This window comes from Pleurodeles waltl, chromosome 3_1 (assembly GCF_031143425.1).
Source record: "Pleurodeles waltl isolate 20211129_DDA chromosome 3_1, aPleWal1.hap1.20221129, whole genome shotgun sequence".
In the NCBI taxonomy this organism is placed as follows: Eukaryota; Metazoa; Chordata; class Amphibia; order Caudata; family Salamandridae; genus Pleurodeles; species Pleurodeles waltl.
The window spans coordinates 1,901,604,142-1,901,610,141 of record NC_090440.1 but is presented as its reverse complement, the minus strand read 5'-3'; the positions used below and the strand labels follow the sequence as shown (position 1 = coordinate 1,901,610,141).

The 6,000-nt window shown below is 45.4% G+C and overlaps 1 long non-coding RNA gene across 2 annotated transcripts in view; it reads left to right on the top strand.

Moving 5' to 3' along the window:
* Positions 1–759: 759 nt before the first annotated feature.
* Positions 760–6,000, top strand: part of LOC138285732 (uncharacterized) — a 128,597-nt gene continuing 123,356 nt past the window's right edge. For both annotated transcript variants that reach the window (XR_011201636.1, XR_011201635.1), the window contains exons 1-3: positions 760–886; positions 5,463–5,536; positions 5,728–5,772. This is a non-coding gene — a long non-coding RNA (uncharacterized lncRNA). The remainder of the gene's footprint in view (positions 887–5,462; positions 5,537–5,727; positions 5,773–6,000) is intronic.

Below are 6,000 nucleotides of genomic sequence, written 5' to 3'. Positions count from 1 at the left end.
GACAGCCAAAAAGCTGACAGCCAACGGGAGACATATTGGCCTTGCCAATGCTTGTTTGCATTTGCAGTTTGTCACATGTAGTCCATTTCATGGAAGGGGAGGCGATATATGTGTGTCCATATATGAATCATTGTGAATGCTTGTGCTGATTTAGAGGTGTGTTTATGTGTCATTGACCAGTATTCGTTGACTACAGTCCAGCTTGTTTTAGGCCTCCTGGGGTGTCGTCCTTCCTCATCCCGCCTTCCGAACACGAGGCTAACTTAACGTTCCTCCTCTCTGCCAGTCCTCTGATGGCTGCCATTGGCCAGACTGTCTGAGATTTCAACTAAATGATATTCAGAAACCCACAAGTGTCAAAATAACAGCCACCCTGAATGTTGTTTGCTAACAAAGGCATCAGACGGGATAGTATTGAACTATGCGGAATCTGGACCCACAGCACTGAGAGGCCATAATAATGTCAATAAGCGCTATAAAAAATGTCTATTGGTTTAAGAAACATATCACTGCAAGTTCCAAATCTATGATTTCCTGATATAAAGTATACAAATCATACTTTTCTAAAGTTAAGATTCCAGCCTGCTCTGGAAAGTTAAAACCGCGGCTGCCCGTGAACCCTCACGGTCCAGTGCCCCCAAAACACATTTCTTTTTAGACATGTTTGCACATGCCAAGCTTTCTATAATCCGCCTACCGCCGCCTGAGAGCATTCCTGCCTTTTAATACTAATTACAAACGCTTTCTAACAGTGAAACGACTGTAATCCAGTGCTAATGAAACGCCTTTAGGAGAACATAAACACCGCGCTGAGGCTGAAGGTTTTGGGGGGTCGGTGACCTTGAGGAGGGGTCTCGCGATCTTATCGATCCCCCTGCCCCTGCAGGTGAGCTGTATCTGGTGTCCAATCCCATACGGGTGACGGGCAACTCTCTCATGGCCTTTCAAGGTGATGGGCGAGCGGCCGACACAAAGCTGCCCCATTAGTCAAAGCTCGCCTCATGGGGGAGGCGGCGTGTCACATTTCGGACAGGGGATATCTCGCTTTTGTCTCACCTGTCTGCAGTGCGGCTGACGCAGGCGTCACCTGCACCCCACCTGGGAGTCAGTTTTGTCATTTCATAAACCCCCACCTCCCCCAGCAGAGAATCTCATCTCCAGAGGAAGGAAGAACGGGGCCACAGGTTAAGCACCCTTAACCCTACTGCACCTGCTTCCTGTTGCGTTCACACCCTGTATGCCAGGAGACATCACACCTCAGAACAAGAAACTGGCTTTTTTTTTGCTTGTTTACTTTTCACCATATTTTATCCGGTTTTCTGAATTCCCGACGACAATGTTGGTGGGTACCAGATTCTCAGAAATGAAACACTACTTAGTTAAATATAAAAAAAAAAAAACACTGTGCTAATTTTCGAGGATCCGCATAGTGCCTCATGCCGTGCTGGAAACTTCAGAGAGCTATATTAGTACGCAGATGATCTCATGTGGCTGGATACCGGTGCATGTTGGCCCTTCATGAATGAGTTCACCCCGAGCTGTTCGATCACATAACGATCACATGGTTACAGTTACATAAAGCAACAACTGTCCAATGAGGTGGATTGGTGGTGTTGGTGGAGGTGGGGGGGGGGGGGGGGGGAGGGGCTGTTTAATCTCCTACATGCTGTTTTCGTAACAGCTGTCCAATCTGACTCACGTCTGTCCGGGAATGGGATCCAATCTGAAGTGGCCGCTGCCCACACAACCCCCCACATACGTCCCTGAGTCAGTAATGTGCTGTGGAGATGTTTGGGAGGTCGGCCCCTCAGTTACCACCCGAAAGGGCTTGGCGTTAGACAGTATGCGTGGTTCCGATGTTTGGATCTTGGAAATGTACCCATCCTGGTCCCCACATATTTTCAGGGGCAAAATCCAGCCTTGTACATTCTCCTGATCACAGTTAAGTTTCCTGAGTGAGCCTTCTGTGCCACCTAATACACTTCAGTGCCCTAGCACATGGTCGTAGTGTCGTTTTGTGACCTCGTACAATGATGTGATGAAAAATTCTTGACCTAAATCACCCTGTGGGGGGGACACGTTGCACTATGTGTATCACAGAGTAGAGGAGGTCCTGTTTTTCTTCATTGAGGACCAAGTGGCAATAAAATGACCCACATCATAGGCGTGATTACAGAGCATATTTAAAAATAATAGAAGAGTGTGTATCTGATGAGGAGGGGACAGCCTACGTACATGCCCACAGATATGGTATTGGTGGTACATCTCACAAATGCCAGATTTAAGAATCCCAATAAAAGCGAGACATGTCTGTCGAATAATACTTTATATATTGTAAACAAGGATTTGCCGTTGTGCACAAAGTATTTTCTTGGTGATTTGGGAGCTGGATGATCAAATCCCAGAAATAATCTATTTTAGCATAGCGTCTGAGCCTCTGTTTCTTGATTCCCTTTGAGCAAGTCTGCCTTCCAGGGTGGGGGGTAAGGAGTGTGGGGCTTTCCCCTGGAAGTGCTTGCTCCTTTTCAATATAGATTATTTCCCTCCCTAAAGTCCACTGACTACAGGAAATACCTTGCCGGTGACCAAGTCTAAAAATCTTCAATTAAGGCCATTTCAGATATACTCATTCTAGCATTTATTCTGTCCTACGTATATTCTACATAGTAAACAAGGGCCGCATTCAATGCATCCTTGGTGAAACGTAATGTAATATGAGGTACAGTTTACAGTCTATGCCCATTTAATTCTTAGCTTCTCTGCGGAGACTGGTAACAGGAGTTTTGTATTCTGTCAAAAATTTAGCTGGTTTGACTTCAAGTTTAAAGCTACTGCAACATTGACGAGGATGTAAGAGTCAGGAGTTGTGTGCTTGTATGCAGTCACGCCCGTCTGTCTATTTTACTGTATGTGCTGCAGCGTGTGTGTGTCACAGTGAAAGCATGAGTGTGTGGGGCTTTCTGGGAACCAGTTTGTTCATAATGGTGGCCATGTGGGCAATGATGGCGGCTATCTAAAGAATAATGAATGTCATTTTTACAGTGTAAATGGGCATCCCTGGAATAATGGTGGTGAACCCAGACATGAGGGTAGCCTTAGTTGAAAAACAGAGAAGATGCATAGGGTCTGAAACTAGAGGGTCACTTGACGATGGGAGGCTAAATCTGTAAATAACAATGTGAGGCAGTATCTGTCCCTGTGTGGTACTAATAAACGACAGTACTAGACAATAATGTAAAGCTGATATTTGGAGACCCAAAATTCACCATTCAGATTCTGGAGTACGAGGGCTTGCCCAGTAGTTCTGACGCCACTCTCTGGAAGAAATGATTTCACTTTCTTTTGAAAAGAGAGCTTATGCCAGGCAGTTTTTGTTTATTTGGCAATGTATTCCTTGAGGATGATATTGGCGTTCCTGGTGAATCCAAGTGACTTGGCATTCAGTGGAAGTTGGGGTTCGAAGCCATAAATGATCGTTTTAGTGAGCCAGGTTTGTACTGTTTCTTGTTTGTTGTTCTTGGAAAATAACAGGAAATATATCTTGGCTGGGCTGAGCTTCAGGTAGGTGCTGAACTTCGAGATCTGGATGACGTGCAGGCAGTGTTTGAGGCATTGGATGTCTGAAGCAGAGATTTTTAAGCAGAGTTGTGCATCATCAGCATATTAGTGAATCTTGATGTTGTTATCTGTGAGTAGAGCATCAAGTGACGCATGCAGAGGTTGAAGATGACAGGGAACTGTATGGGACCCCAGGGGACTCCACAGGTGAAAGGGATCTTTTGGGACCTGGAGGTGAACAAACCAGTGATGGTTGGAAAGGTAGTAGGTGAGCCAGTGAAGGACATTGCTGGGGAATCCAATCCAATAATCCAGCACCTTGTCCAAATCTGATGCATACTTGAAAACCATGCTGGAGGCCTCCTTGTTGGGACCCTCTGATTCCTTTCTGACAGATATGCCTGGGCAACTGGACCATAACCTGACCCCCTGGCATAAGCCCATCTCCCTACTGCACCCCAGGGCTAGGTGATGAGCTGCAAAAGCAATTACAGATTCTAAGAACTTCTTGATGCCTAGTTGTTTTAAGTGGATACCATCACTATGAAAAAACTGCTCCCTTCCTCAAGCAATTATGGTGATGGATTTGAATCATTCCATATTAACCCTTTGTGTACTGATGACAGAACAGTTCCGTCATCAGCAACGGAGGGTGTGTGCTAAGAACAGAACCATTCTGTCCTCACTCCCATGCACGGGAAAAGTGCTAGCCCTCCCCATGTGGGCAGCCCAATTTCACCCCTCCACAAGGGATGGCAGTGGAAGCACTTCCACTGCCACCCCCAATCCCTCCTCCTCGGTGATCCAATAATGTCGGCGAGCACGGCACCCGCCAATGTAATCGAAATCCGCATGATGCACTGGAAGTCATTCAGCTTCCAGCACTCGGAGGAGGTAGGTTTTTGCTGCAATGGGTGGGGAGGGGGGCAATTTCACACAGAGGCATTGGGAGAGAAGATAGAGTTTTTCCTCTCCCCTGATATCTCTCTGCAGGGCATTCCTGCTGCAAGATCGCGCATGGGTCGTTATCGTGCAGCAGGAATGCTACCACTAGCAGCAGGGATTTTTTTGGTTTATTAGTTTAGCAGCCCCTTGGTCCAGGGCTGCTCTGAAACAAAAGGGTATTGTTTTGGCCATTTTCTGCCCCCCAACACCCGGGGGCAGATCAGCCCTATTTAGAGGCCCATCTGCCCTGGGGGCCAGAAAACCCACTAGCGCCATGGATTTTTTCAGATTATGTTTGGGGGCGGCCCCTGGGGCAAGGCTCATTCATATGAGGAATAAACATTTTTTTTAAATTACTTTTGGCCATTTTCTGATCAGCCCTATTTCGAGGCCTATCAGCCCCTGTGGGGGAGTAGGAGGGGGCAGAAAACCCACTAGCGCCAGGGAGTTTTTAAATATTATGTTTGGGGGCGGCTCCATGAGCAAGGGTCACCCCTATAAGGGATTATAATTTTTTCTAATTACTTCTGCCCATTTTCTGTCCCCAGTGGGCAAATCGGCCCTATTTGAAGGCCCATCTCACCCAAGGGGGACAGAAAACCCACTAACATCAGGGATATGCATAGGTTTATGTTTGGGGGCGGCCCCTTGGGTAAGGGTTGTCCCAGTTGGGGGGAGGGGGGAAAGGGTATGTCTTTTTATTTACTTAAGCTCGTTTTTCTGTTCCCCTTGGTGGCAGATTGTCCATATTTGAAGGGGGCCAGAAAACTACTAAACACCAGGGAAAGTTTTTTTGTGTTTTTAGAGTTCAGCTGGCAGTGTGTGTGGACTAGCGCTTGGCTGGCAGTGCATGTAGACTGCCATTAGGGTAGCGACATAGCATTTTATAATGTTATCTGTTTTATTTCTTGTCATTTCAATTTGTGATTGTGTTGTTTTATTTCTCCTTTTTATTCCAGTTCAAAGCTTTTGATTTCCTTTGCTGTGGTTTCTTCACATGTAGATCTGCAGTTAGTGTAGTTGTGTGTGTTAGGTAAGAAAACATTTTTTGTACTATTTACTATGAATTATTCTCATTTCCCTGTATGAATGGGTTTTTGTAAATGGTGTAATAATAGCAGCATGTTTAGTTTTTGTTTTATTGTGTGTGAAATTATCCTTGGATTTGCTCACAATGGTGTATTGTGTTGTTTTGTGAATATTTTTTTTGTTTTTCTTTTCTAGTGGGATATCATTGGTGCTTGCTGTGTCTGTGCAGAGTAGATGCTGGTGAGTCTAGCTGTCTCTGGCAAGTGAGTATATAGGCCTTTGTGATAAAGCCATACTTTGTTTACTAGTTATTTTACACAGTGTTGGTTGTTGGAGATTTATATGTTAAGTTACTTTTATTAGTAAGGATTATAGCTATCTGAAGATGACAGCTCAGCAGGTTGTTGGTATGCATTTGGAATCTTCCTCTGACCATAATTATGAGACTGAATCTGCATCAGAAGCAGA